Below are 15757 nucleotides of genomic sequence, written 5' to 3'. Positions count from 1 at the left end.
GGACTAACGGACGGAGACCATTCCTATAGCCCGTACAGCCCCCAAACCCCCGCCACCACTCATGGTGTGGGGATTAAAAATGTCAACTAGCAATGGCTGCGTAGCTCAAGTGAGCAATTTTGAAACCTACAAACAAAATAACTTAAAATACATCGGGAAGGCGATTCATTCATTTGATAATGTTTCCACTTTTGTACATGTATCTGGGAACTTTAAGTAGACATTTACGATCAAAGAATCTGGGGTTAAAATTGTCTTTTCCTTGGTATTCATCTATTCAGAAGGTAAAGTTTGTTTTCGATTACAAAATACTGCCAGATTCAGATCTATAGACTTGAGCATGAAACAAAAAAGTTAAGGAAATACCAGATAGTTGCAGTCATCTTTATATTTTTATATTCATAATGGTTCATTATGTCAACACAAACAGATGGTTAACAAATAAAAGGAAACACATATATATTCTCTTTGAAAATGACATAGCATAAATCTATTATTATACAGTATGATATAAATGAATAACTTCTTAAAATCTATCTTTTATTTGCAGACTGTTAAAGATATGCATGCTCATTTAAGCAACATTGCTGAACCTTTTTCGCGTATCATATACTTTGTCCGAGATAAAAAGGTCCATCACATAGTTAGATCCCGACAGAAATGTGTGTTAAATTGTCTTTTGTAAAATTGAAGGCACTGACCTCCAAAAATACTTTTCTTTCACCGAACCCGGACCGCCGCGGCAATAAATAAGGTTTTCGCTGCCGCTACTGTCGCTACCAAGAGCGCTATGGAAGATTTTGTTTTTAATGCGCGTTAAATCGAGGCAGTTTACCTCGAGTAAACATTAACAAACGCTTTTCGATTTTCATCGTAAAATTACCAAAAACAACTATTTCTCATATGTTTTCACGATAGTGTGTCAGAATTAAGTTTCAAAGCATTCTTCAGAAATATAGCATTAATTTCCAGATATCTAGCAAAAGCAAGAGAGCCATGGACCCAGTTTCAAACTTCACCTAGAGATCATAAAGACTAACATTCTGATTAAGTTTCATAAAGATTGGGTCACAAATGTGGTCTCTTGGTTGTTCACAAGCTTTTCCTTTGATCTAACCTAGTGACTTTGTTTTTAACCTACATGACCCAGTTTCGAACTTGACCTAGAGATCATCAGGACTAACATTCTGACCAAGTGTCATAAAGATTGGGTCACAATTGTGATCTCTAGAGTGTTCACAAGCATTTTCTTTGATCTGATCTACTGACCTAGTTTTTGACCCTACATAACCCAGTTTCAAAACTGACCTAGAAATAATCAAGACTCACATTCTGACCAAGTTTCATAAAGATTAGGTAAAAATGTTGTCTCTAGAGTGTTCACAAGCTATTCCTTTGACCTGACCTACTGATCTAGTTTTTGACTCCACATGACCCAGTTTCAAACTTAACCTAGAGATAATCAAGACTAACATTCTGACCATGTTTCATAAAGATTGGGTCAAAAATATGGTCTCTAGTGTTCACAAGCTTTTCCTTTGATATGACCTACTGACCTAGTTTTGACCCCACATTATCCAGTTTCAAACCTGACCTAGAGATCATTAAGACTAACATTCTGACCAAGTCTTATAAAGATTGGGTCAAAAATGTGGTCTCTAGAGTGTTCACAAGCATTTTCTTTGATCTAACCTAGTTTTTAACCCGACATGACCCAGTTTTAAACTTGACCTAAAGATCATCAAGACTAACTTTCTGACCAAACATAAAGATTGGGTCACAAATGTGGCCTCTAGAGTGTTCACAAGGCAAATTGTGACGCACGACGCAAGACGCACGCCGACGGACGCCGTACATTCACAATAGCTCACCTTGAGCACTTTGTGCTCTGGTGAGCTAAAAAAAATCCTATTTTTTGTTGTCGAACGGTCTGGAAGCCAGAGCCGTGATTCAATATAGTTTCACGTTGTTTTAATTTCACTTGTTTGTTATACATGTAATTTTTTGTGTTGTTTCTTGTACTCCTCAACATCTTTAGATTTTGGTAACCTCCACTTCTGTTGCCGTCTTCTCTGAAAATAACAGGAAGGGGAGTTAATCAGTACGCGACAACACCAAGTTTACATAATCAAGCGACAACACCAAGTTTACATAACATGTCTTCATACTTAAAAAGGACAAACTTAAAGTCTCCCTCACATTGGCAATAACTCCAGAATAAATATCCGAACATAGAAGTCTCGATAAAATGCAAATGTCCACTTCATGCTGATGGTGTATATGAAGATTCATTTCGATTGGAGGAATAAAAAGAATAAGTGGGACATGGTAATACGGAACCTGTTAAGTCATAAAGAAACATGTTTTGCCAAACTGATTCCTTTATACCTGATATAAGTGACTTTGGTGTGTTCGTATCACAAAGCTATTCACAAATATAGTCATTCAGCCTCTACCTTTAATTCAGTTATGTTAGGAGCGGAGAACATTAAGTACCGGTCCGCCGGCATGATCATCGTCTTTGCCATTGGTTAAAACACTGCAAGAAAATACAGTGATTGTTCCTATATCTGCGTGGTTTTATTAGAAAAACGTCTTGAGAAACTGAGATACATTTTTATGGTAATTGATGTATTACTTCCAGGTCATATTTATACCAAAGCTTTTAAGTCTTAATGGAGTTTTCTGGCATGACATATATCTTCAGTATTTTATATTTGATGTGATACAAGGAAGCACAAATTGCTTTTCATTTGGCGACACTGAGAATTTCCAAGTGGTTTCTGTAAACATGACTATCATTCTATACCTTTTTTTCTTTCGAACTACAAAAAGGTAAATATAGTTACTGTTATATAGTGATCTTCTTGTCAACCCGTAAGAACAGATAACACAAAGACTTCTTTTTCTATAAGACATAAAAGTCTCTGGTGGGTTAAATTGCCAGCTGTCCTCGAGAGCATCTCATGGTTTTAATTGTCTTTTTTGATTAAACATTCTGGCACTTCCGAAGAAATTTTAAACTGGAGATAAGATCATTTAATCATTTATACTAACAGTCACGTGTAATATGTCATACGCCGGAACTGTTCTCAGTTTTAAAATATCATGTTTCACAAAATTCTTCACAACACATTTTACCAGGCATAGATCATTCTTAAACATATTGCATGCTACATTAAATATCAATAATAATCTTTAAAGCTTTTAGAAAAATAATATCAATTTTATATATTTATACTTTATTATAGTCTATTTTACGATATTCACTGTACATCAATATATATATAATATACAATATAGAACATAAAAACATTAATAGTGTACAATGTCATTGATTTATGAATTATAGGAGACTGCAACTAAACTAATTATTACAGATAAAATTAACTCGAGACATATTTGTAAACATACTCATGTTTATAATCGGTGTTATATTTAATCAATATTCTATCATTATTATCTAAAATCTAGGAATTTGACATAAAAGTACTTAAGCAGTCAATTTACAAGTTTAACAAGTCTTATTTACAGTGAACAAGAGATTAAACACTGTTTTACAGGCTGTCCTAAATATCTACATTGGTACATTTAAATAAATAAATTCCAGTGTTGCTGATACAGATATAATAAATCTGTTTGCAGTTTCATTTTCGTTTAATTATTATCATTTTTTTCTGTTGTTAAAACTTCTTTAAAATGTATATATTTTTTATTACATGTATGACCCTTGACCCTGAATTTGAGCTTTTCCGGCAAAAACTTAACTTATTAAAACTTAACTAAAACATTATAAGTTAGAAGGGGCATAACTATGTCAAAATTCAATCAAAGTCATGAAGATTGTTTCTCCTGGTGTAGACTTCGATAGTTAATTAATATTTTAAGTTTCAAGTAAGTAGCTTAGATAATACTAGAGATATGACTTTATCAAAAACCTTAACCAAAAAAAAAGTTAAAAAGGGACATACCTCTGTCAAAATACAGAGTTATGGGGATTGCTTCTCCTGTTGTAGACTTTGATAGTAAATAAACATTTAAACTTTCAAGTTAGTAGCTTTGATAGTAACAGCATCATTTGACCTTATCAAAAACTTCAACAAACGGCGATACCGACGCCGGGCCGAGTGCAATATCTGTACTTATTCTTCGACAAGGTGATCTAGAAAGGCATAATGAATACTATTGCTAAACGTTGTAAACACATTTATTAAACAAAAAGAAACACGCATTACTTTGCATGAAATATGAGTGATTAACGCTGACATTATGCATTGACATGAGAGAAATGTTTATCTAAAATACGATATTGTTTTATATTTAATTACTTTATTTATATACAAATTAATTTCTTCTGCTTGAGAAACGTTTGTTTCAGGAAGTTCGTTTCAGTTTTAACAACAGAAAGATCTTTGTGTTCGGATGAACGCAGACTATAACGATCATTATGAGCAAAAAGAAGTAAATGTATACAGGACAATCTCCTTTTTGCATTTGTACACTAGTAATGCAATATGATATTTACACATGTTTTCAAAAGATAGAAGCCACATCATCAAGGTCCCCAGACATTGCAACAATATTCCAAGGTTGACATGATATATACATTGCAATACAATAATTTCATCTCGTATGTTAAGAAAAAAGCTTCTGAGTAGTGAAACTTCGGAGTTTAGTTCATGTCACGGTCATGTATACACCTAGAAAAACTTTCTGACATTTAACGTTTTCTATCGAACTATCTAAAATTAACTCGAGGTTTTTAGAACATTCTATTTTGACTGTAGTGCTTAATTAAAACAAACATGTTAAACCTTCTACTCTTTAATATGGAAGAATATGCTTGAAATGGCAGTTTTACGTAATTGTCCACTTTTCCGGTTTTTAATGTTTAGAAGGCTGAAGTGACATGTTATTTATTTTACACCAATTTAATATGGACATTATTGAGGCTTTATTGAAGTTCAGACTGAAGTTTTGTAATACTTCGGGCAGATTTATGTAAGGCTGAGTCATCGGCATATAGATCAAAATTGGTATTTGAAATCAACGCCATGCCTTTAAAATATATTAGAAAAAGGAAAGGCCCAAGTACAGATCCTTGTGGGACACTGGATTGCACTGTCATCCTGTTGGAATGTAACTTCTTTACTTTTAAAATTTGCGTTCGATTCGCTAAATAATATTTAAATATATTAAATGTTCTGTCTATAAAACGGTAAAGCTTAAGTTTGTTAAGTAGTATTTCAAAATCCACCATATCAAAAGTTTGTCTGAAGTCAAGGAAGATCTTTTAGCGACGTTTCTATTAGGTATGTTAAAGCAGTCTGACAGGAGTGGTTAGGTCTGAAACCCGATCGATTTCTGTGTATTATCATGTCAGTTTGTTTAAAAATGTCCTGTAATTTGTGTAGCAATGTGACATTCAAATATTTTAGATATCGTATTAAGTATGGATATGGTTCGGTAGTTTTCTGTGTTTCTTTGCTACCTGATTTAAATATAGGAATAACCGATGCTTCTTTTAACATATCAGGAAAAGTACCACTGAATATACTATTATTAATGATAGATGCAATTGCAGAAGAAATATTATCACCACAATATACCTCACTATTTTTGTCCGATACCGTCAATACCAGTCAAGTTAGTTAAGTTCGATAAGTCAAGTATTTCAATGATATTATTTACATCTAATGGAGTAATGTATTCAATATTAAACTGTTCATGGCGCAATTTCACATCTAAATATTTTTGAAGTTTCGTAAACTTTTTATCAACTGTAGGTGTTTTTTTTTTTTAATTAAATGGGATACATTTACGAAATGGTAGTTGACTTCCAACTCACCAGTTACTACATTATCTCTCAGATATATTGTTTGCCGAATATCGTCGAAGCATATATGTGAAATATTCATCCCGTATTTCCGAAATAGACGAGTTTATTTATTTCCGTACACCAGACATATACTGGAAATTGGATATTTGGTGTTGTATACGATCAGAATAACACTTTTAAAAAATGCCCGTATTTCAATAATATACGGGGTATCAAATATCAAGAATTCCGTATTTTATAGTACACGGAAATACGTACTTTGATAGTATACGGACTTTCAAATATACGAACTCCGTACAAGCCCGTAGTTTAGTTTTCCCGTATTTCTTCCCGTATATGGGTAATATACGGAATCCCGTACACTCCCGTACATTAACTCGTTTTTTTTTTCGCAGGGTAATATGTTGCCATTTATACAAACATTTTATACTAAAATAAATCTGTCTGTCAATAAATACACAATGTTTTAAAACAATCTGATAAAAGAATATATTAGAAAAAATATATAGGCTACATGCGACCCAGTTCACCGTTCAAATCCTAAAGAACAAAATTTAAAATCGGTATTTTTATCCCTATGGTATCTTATAATATAGTATCAATTTGTAACCATTAAATTGGAAAAAAATGTATAAAAAGCAACTTCGGTGGGCTTGAACACATCATTAAACAAATTATAAAATATCTTCAGGTAAGAGCTTTTATCACTTGGCTTTACGAATCCAAGTAAACAGTCTTTTATAAGAAGGGTTTCAATGAAGAGTGTAAATCTATAAAAAAAAAAAAAACTCCCTGTCTAGAGATTCAAATTAGATCAGATGCTGATTCAGAAACTTACTGACGTCATTCGACACGCCATCTGAAGCATTTCAATGTCAAAGTTTTAATGAAATTCCTAAATTTTACATCAAATATGCAGTAAATTATTGGGTTGATAACGCTATTAAAGTAAGGTAATTTTAGAGCAAACTGGATCCCACAGTTGAAATTATATTCTTTGTCTTTTAAAATAAGACTCATAAACATCCGGATTACATAGTACGGTGTGAAACATAACAAGTAACCAACAGAAACGGCAAACATCATAAGAGTGATTTTCCATTCAGATGGCTTCCTGACTGAACTAAATTCAAAGCGAATCTTTGTGTTCTGATTGCCTAATCTGGTACTCTGTGAGCTTGTACTTTCTATGCTTCTACAACTCCATGACGATGTGGCTTCTGCTGATGAGTGGCGCATTTTATATCTTCGTTTGAGTAATGTGTATATAATCCTCGAATAAGTTACTATTACTGTAACAAAACAATTAGAAATTAGAATAACGTCTAACACGTAAAACAAGAGTGCTACGTGTCTGTGAATTCCGTCATTTCGTGCAGAGCAAATATATCCCTTCAAAGTGTCATTACTGTTTATAACTGTGACATTAACTTCATTAGTGTCAAACAGTACCCCATGCTTTACTGCATGCAATAAGGAAAACACGGCTGCCATCACAACTATGTATTTGATAGAAGAAACTGTAACCTGTTTTCCAAGCGGTTTACATACCTTTCTGTATCTGTCAATAGCTATAACCCACAGAAAAAATAAAGAGCTAGTGACGGTCATAATTCCTATAGAATGTGTAAGTTTGCAAAAGACGCTTTGTGTGTATCGAACATTGACGGCCATTTCTATAATGATTGGAATCGCCGCAATACAAGCAGACAAGTCAGCGACGGCGAGATAATTTATCAGTTGTAAAGGCACTGTACGTTTAACTGTTTTGACAAAGAAAGCTATCACTAAACTGTTTCCAACGATGCCGATGATTATAAATACTGCAGCAGATACAATAACCGGAAGTAGGCGCAAGGTTATCTCCATCTGTGTCTCCTGAAGAAGCTGATCTTCCATTTTACCACTTATCTGTACAAAATACATTCGTTCTTAATACAATGATTATCATGCATAGCGATTCGTAACTTTTTTTCGATTAGTTTTCAACATTGTACCTATGAGTGAGCGTAATTATATGAAAAACGGTGAAAAACATAAACTCTAAATTTTCTGCCCTATACAAATTCAAAAACTTAAAAGGAAATGGCCCTCTGATAATTCATTACTGGTACTATTCGAAAAGGAAGAAACTGCTTTTAACAAATCTTGTTACGCAACTCATATATTTTGCTAATATCTTTGAAATATAACCGAGATTTGAGAGAACAGTTTTAAAATATAGTTTTTCTAGAACATTATGTAACTGGTATAATAGCAAAATCATTTACGAAAACCAGTTGAAGCCGTACTTCATTTTATGACGGCCACAAAAATACACGAAAATATTTCTGGAATATATAAATGAGAGAAACATTAATTTATAATAAAAGAAAATATTCATATAAATGTAATATCTCTCTTTTGGATATTTTGATCTTAATGGTTACCTTTTTTTCAAAATGGGTTAAGGTATTATGATAAATAAAGTATATAAGTGCTCAATTCAATTGTTCTGTAATCTTGACATCTTATCAACAACATATCTTTTAACACATGTGTAAAAGGTCAAATTATCAAGAGCTAATTAAGTAATACAATTTAAAAAAAACACAACAATTGTTGACTTTTTTTTATATTTTTAGATAAATGAAAGTTGAAACTTACCTGAGTAAATCACTACTATTTTGTTTAAATTTTGAAATATTTTTAGTCCGAATACGCGAAACCTGAAACACACAGTTTACACAGCGTCGTTATATCTGATTACAGAATTATTATGGTCTAGCCAGTCTTAGAATAGTATTTTATACTCTGACCAGTAGGAAGTGAAAAACAGATAATCGGTAGATGTCTACAATACTTTTAACAAAGATCTTGGTTAGACGCTTGCATAAGGTCACATACAATACTTCCTACGAGAGTGGATAAAGGTTATCACTGCAGATGTTATTTTCTAAAGCATGCGACTTTGAGACTTTGCCTTAAACTATTTCCATAGAAATTTTGTTCAAATTTAAATTATTGCCTCATACTATTCATAATATGAAATTGAAAGTTTTGTTCAAAAATGATTAAAATTCTGCTCCGGTAACGGTTACTGTAGTAAATAATGTTTTATGCTAACAAAGCGATCTTGGTTACCACGGTAACGAACGCACTAAAACCAAGAAAACAATAACATGTAACAAAATGTTATCAACAACATCTTCTACGTAAAAGGGCAACAATATATATAAATCATAACTATATATTATATCATTCATAAAGACATTCGTCTAGAAATCTATAATTGGCGAATGCATCTGTATTTTGATTTTATTTGGGAAGGAAAAATAGAAAATTTAATAAAAATATAATGAAATATTCTATTCATTAAAGGTACTGACCTCAAGATTTTGCTAAAAAATAATCTTTCTTTCAAATTGAAGTTTGGTCATATATATGAACATAAAGATACGAGTGTTTGTTTCTAATATATTTTTAAAAAATCCAAATCAAGAAAAAATGATGAATGATTCGAACTATAGCAGCAATAAAGACATTTTTCCTCGTCGTAACCAACAGAACTATAGCGGAATTAGTGAATTATGATTTCAAAATAGTTTCGGTCTATGTTAGTCCTTAATCATGGATTATACACAAATACCTCTAATCTATCAACACATGTTTTTTTTTTCCTGAAAGTATTTGTTCTGCAATGAAAGAAAACAGGCAATTTCAAAGTGGACGAAACAGAGAAAATGCTAGTCTTTCGTATGAAATCACTATGGACTAATCAGCGTTCATATTAGTTTTGAGCTCATCTGTTTGTATAAAGGTCTCTCATACGTCATCGTTAAAATATAACCGTTAGCAATAAAACATACATATAACAATAGGCAACATAAGCATTATACTAATAATTACTGTGTTACGAATGGAAACCAAAAATCACAGTATGAAAGGAAAGATCATATTTTTTCAATAATATACGTATGTGCAGGTTATACCAGTAAGATAATTTCCGCTTCAGCATTATGTAACATCCGTCGGGCGGGTAACAAAGGGTCTTGAATCTTGTCCACTTCTAAACACTTTAACCAAACCTGCCAATGAAGATAACGAAGATGATATCAAAACGATGATGCGCGACCAATATTAGGAATATTCATATTGAATATTGCCAAGGCCTGAAATAAAAATAAAATGATGTGTCACCTTCTAAATAATCTGGTATTAACTTGGTGAAAGATATTTCGAACAGACATTCAAACAAGAACTGTATCTTTGAAAAAGATAGTCGGCGCATTTTATATCTATCCATAAGACACAAATTTCTGACTATGCTTCAATAATGAAAAACATCATTATCGAGCTAACAATATTATCTACCTATAAAACTGAGATTGACTATAACGTAATTGCTTGTGTCACCTAGGTATTGAAGTATTAACAAAACGCGATAACTGTGTCCTTTATTTACTAATACCGGATTAACCCATAACAAAGAAATAGGGAATCAGGTGGACACATTATATGACAAATATCTTATATCGCAAAACCAATGCAAGTTGCGGCGTGGTCTAGTGGTTAACACGTATGATTTGTAAGCTTACGGTGCTGGTTCGAATACAGGACGAGCTACCTTTTTTATTTTTCCAGCATGTTTTTATCTGGAGAAGGAATGCATGTAAAACTATTTATATCATGATTTTCTCGTGCACTTATACTTAGTACTTATTGACATTTTTCAGAGGATCTCTTAATTAGAATAGACATTGAATCTATATACATTGCAATAATAATTAAACAAATATATAAATAAAAAGAATGAAAGAAAAAATAAAAAAGACGATATAAACAAAAACCTGCAAAATAGAATAAGTAAAAATCATTATAAAAAAGAAGGGCTCGAACCTACACCATACAAACATAAAAAGAATAGATGTCCGGCACACTATCCACTAGACTATAAATCTGTTTTGGAATAAAGGATCGTATTTAGAGTTAAGAATACTATAATATACAAATTAACACCACTTATCGGATAACACACCTGCTTTACCTGTTTTTTGGATTTTACCGAGTACCGTTAAAATGAAATTATCGCGATCCATTAATATTTCCCGGTCGTTGTACCCTATGAAGTAGTATAAAAACACAACACTTTCATGGACATTTTTCATGCGATGTCATCCAATCAAAAGATGCCTAATAAAGTTTATTTCCCACTCTAGAAATGACTTGTCATTTGATGATGTCTGAACTGGTGTTAATAACGTTATATTGTACATCAACTCGTGAAGTTTACTTGAATAACGTAAACAAACTACGTCGTGTATAAGATCGGTAGATTATTCGATAATAAAATTCTATTACGCCGTGTTTCCTATCTTTGATGGTGATACATTACTAACAACGTCCACAAGACAATGAGCCAATCGCAATTAGCTTAACCAGCAACTTCAAATAGAGATTCAATTAGGAAATACAACAAGTTTGCAAACAATAAACTGTTTACCAATTTTTGTTTTTGTTTTTTATTTTATGTGTAAAATTAACAGACGGAAAAATTGTCACACTTATCATGATTTTTCAACGAAATACTCTACTATCCATCAACATTCTTCTACGAACATAAAATTGTTCTACAAAACGTCGTTTAAAAGCTTCCAGACCGGACAAGTATTCAATCATTCAACGGACAATTCAAAGAACTGTTGTTAACGACAAAATGAAATGTTTCATAAAATAATGTAAAATAGATACAAATACAAACACACAGATTTATATATAAAAAACGGTTAGAAATGAATTCGAACACATGATAACGCGATTCCAAGTCGGAGAGCTTGCCACTACATCACTGTGCCGTTGGTTATTATGATAAATCTAGATATTTTCAGGACACAAAAATATCGCGTAAAATAACGAAAACGCCCGAAAATATTGGCGAAGATTAATGAGTGCCAGGTCAATACTTGCGGACAATATAGGTTATTAGTTGAATACAACAGTTTTAAGATATTAATTTCTAGCGAGCGTTGTATTCACCTTATCACCGTCTTACACTTAGCTATTAAATCTAATACATACATGTACGTGAAATTAGCCAGAGTAGCCAGAGTTCAGCCAGAGTTTAGCCAGAGTAGCCAGAGTTCAGCCAGAGTTTAGCCAGAGTAGTCAGACCTCTGGTTACTCTGGCTAGCCATAGTTCAGCCAGAGTAGCCAGAGTTCAGCCAGAGTAGCCAGAGTTCAGCACGTGTAGCCAGAGTTCACCCAGTATTCAGAACACTGGTTACTCTGGCTGGCCAGAGTAGCCAGAATTCAGCCAGAGTAGGCAGAGTTTCTAGATTTTTAACATGTTCTGGCTACTCTGGTCAGTCAAAGTAGCCACAGTAGCCCGAGTCACCAGGATATCATTTGCTCTGGTTACTCTGGCCGTTTCTAACAGAGTAGCCAGAGTTCAGCCAGAGTAGCCAGAGTTTCTAGGATTTTAACATGTTCTGGCCAGAGTAACCAGGTCCCGTGTTCGCAAAATATTTTCAGTCCAGAGTTCTGGCTAAACTCTGGCTGAACTCTGGCTACTCCGGCCAGCCATAGTGACCAGAGTTCTGGCTAATCTAAATAGCCACTTGAAAAAAGTTATTAACATGAAATTCAGTTTTAAACATGCTATTTAGATAGAAATGACATATGAGTCGCACCATGAGAAATCCAGCATAGTGGGTTTGAGACCAGAATGGATCCAGACCAGCTGCGCGGTCAGGATCCGTGCTGTTCGCTGACAGTTTCTCCAAGTCCAATACACTTTAAAAGCGACTAGCATGGATCCTGACCAGACTGCGCAGATGCGCAGGCTGGTCTGGATCCATGCTGGTCGCAAAGCCACTATGTTTGTTTTCTCATGGCACGGCTCAATTATTAGATTTCATTATCAAATTCAGCTAAGACTGAAAAAACTTTTGTGAACATGGGACCCGGTTACTCTGGCTACTCTGGCTGACCAGAGTAGCAAAAACATGTTAAAATCCTAGAAACTCTGGCTACTCTGGTCAGCCAAAGTAACCAGAGTTCCAGCTACTCTGACTGAACTCTGGCTACTCTGGCCAACCAGAGTAACCAGAGTTATGATTTCTCTGGCTGAACTCTGGCTACTCTGGCCAGCCAGAGTAAACGGAGTTCTGACTTCTCTGGCTGAACTCTGGCTACTCTGGCCAGCCAGAGTAACCAGAGTTCTGACTTCTCTTGCTGAACTCTTGCTACTCTGGCTGAACTCTGGCTAGCCAGAGTAACCAGAGGTCTGACTTCTCTGGCTACTCTGGCTAAACTGTGGCTGAACTCTGGCTGAACTCTGGCTACTCTGGCTGCTCTGCCTAATTTCACGCACATAATACATACAGGTAATTTTACAACTGTATGTGAAATAGAATGGCCAGATTTGAACGAAATGGACCAATTCTGTTGGCAGAGCAACTTGGGCGAAAATTTAATGCAGAATAAAGTGTACGTACATTGAATGTAGGTGTGGGAAAAGGGAAGTTGGTTGTTGTGTGGTTACGATCAAGGTACACTAAGACTCAAGACCTTAAAAGATTTCTTTTTATACTTAGTGGGAGTTGATTGGGCACCGTTGGGATTAATGTGGATTGAGCACTGCACTCCTACATCATCCCATCGCCCGCTAAATACATGCCATGCCATATTTAAAGCCAATACCTTGAATAGTTATCAACAGGAAATATGAGGGATTATTTGACTTTCAGCTCCCTTTAAGACTTTGAAATTTTGACCCCCTTACCTGTTTCGTGCGGTCTGCACATCGTCTTATTGTCACCTACCTATATGCCAAGTTTAAAATAAATATATTTAAAATTGTACCTGTTATTCCCCTAAACTTATACTGTGTCCAATAGAAACAAACAAACAATAACAACTTTATCATTTATTATTTGGTAAATAGCACTTGGGTGATCAATGTGTGCATTGGAACATAACACTGTACTCATCACATCTTATACATAGTCTTATATAATTATAGAGAAACTGCACATACCACAATTGTAATAGCATTTTCATAATTTTCCATAAAGTTTTAACAAGCGTTACTGTTAACCCGAATTAGAAAATGTTTAAAAGTATCAGATATAGAGAATACATCTTCATAGAAAAACATTTGTCTAAATTTTTTAACTTACACTCTGTTAAAACTCATCATCATAAACGTATACATATTGCTGCCAATTTTTTACAGTTTTTTAAAATATTGATAAAGTCCCGTCGATCGCCCAAAGCTGAATGACAATTAAATACCTTACATTTAACACGAAAACTTCGTGCACAAGCACCGCCTACTGGACACACTATTCGACCAATGGAAAATAATTTTCTTCTAATTCACATTCGTTCAACCGCAGAAAATTATATTTCCCTTAAACTTATACTGTGTCCAATAGAAACAAACAAACAATAACAACTTTATCATTTATTATTTGGTAAATAGCACTTGGGTGATCAATGTGAAATTAAAGAACGGGCTGTAAAGCAGATAAAAAATTGGCAGCTAAACTTCAAATTGATATTCAGAATCAAAATACATTTATGTATATACTCAGAAAATGTTGATGAACTATTCATATATTACATAAACCAAGTGATAAGGAAACTGCCAATCTTTCTTTTAAATTGTCTTTTATATAACCATCTTTCGCATTCTCACTAGCCCAACGGCCGTGTCTTTTAAACATTCTGTCTTTAATACCAGAATTGGCTGCGGCCGTAGCCCGCCAGATCTCAAAGAATGTAAACTATACTTAGCTACATCAACCACATGCGGTTTCAAAGCATTCAAAAACAGTTCACGTAAGTTTGTATAAGAAGTTGGTTTACAAGTATTTCTCACTTTATAACCAGTCTTATTTTTAGATAAGTTACAAAACAAAAAATCGTCTTTCTGAAGACCTGTCCATGAAATATATTTAAAAACATTTTCACAAGGGCAAAGCACAGTTCCTGTCTTTGCAATCATTACCCAGTGTCCATCTCTATACTTATCAGTTTTGCTTTTCTCAATATAAATTGCCATGTAAGATTGCTCCAACACTATATCACATATTTTTAAATTTAATAACTCTGCACTGCGTAAAAAACCTGCATACGCTAAAATAATAGCACAAATAATCCTCTGATTTTTTATATTTTTCTCTTGATACAAAGAATTGTAAATAGACAAAATAATGTCAACAGTAATCGGGTCTTTCTTATTAGTAGGCTTTCCTAAAATTCTTCTAGCAGCTTCTAATATATTGACAATGACTTTCGAATCTGTAGGTGAAACTAGCCCATTTACTTCGTGAAACCATTTTATGGCATAATAACTTGTTACAACAGGAGCAGGCGTATTCGCAGACTGAATCAAAGATGACAGATAAATAGCCACCGGTAAAACTTTAGCGGGCAAGATGTCCCCACTCCCTAAGGAATTACGAAGACCCCAATTTTCCCAACGTTTGAAAGCTAGTTCATACTTTTTACACGTGTTTTCTGCTCTGGATCTCTTCAGTAACTCCGGGAGTAGGTCCACCTGGTCCACCAAAACCGATGGCAGTTCATCAATCTCATCTCTATGAATCTGGAAAAATAAATTTGTAAGAAAATATTTAATGAATATATCATTCTCTAAGGTTTCTTAGTTGAAAGTATTGGATCTAATATCTTAAATTTGTAGTTTAATATTTTACATATTTGACAAATCTGCATACATACAAAATAAGCTTACAGTACAGTATTCCAATACTGTACACTCGTATTATACACATATAATCTCATACATATACAAGCATAAACATTACTTTCCAATGTAAACATAAAAAAAAAACTTGGACACGGAAACAACTTAATAATGATTATTCTTCAGTCCATACAGAGTATTGTCCCTTAAAACTTCATTTGTAAAGC

The sequence above is a fragment of the Mercenaria mercenaria genome, chromosome 14 (assembly GCF_021730395.1).
Source record: "Mercenaria mercenaria strain notata chromosome 14, MADL_Memer_1, whole genome shotgun sequence".
In the NCBI taxonomy this organism is placed as follows: domain Eukaryota; kingdom Metazoa; phylum Mollusca; class Bivalvia; order Venerida; family Veneridae; genus Mercenaria; species Mercenaria mercenaria.
This window is presented reverse-complemented; position numbering follows the sequence as displayed.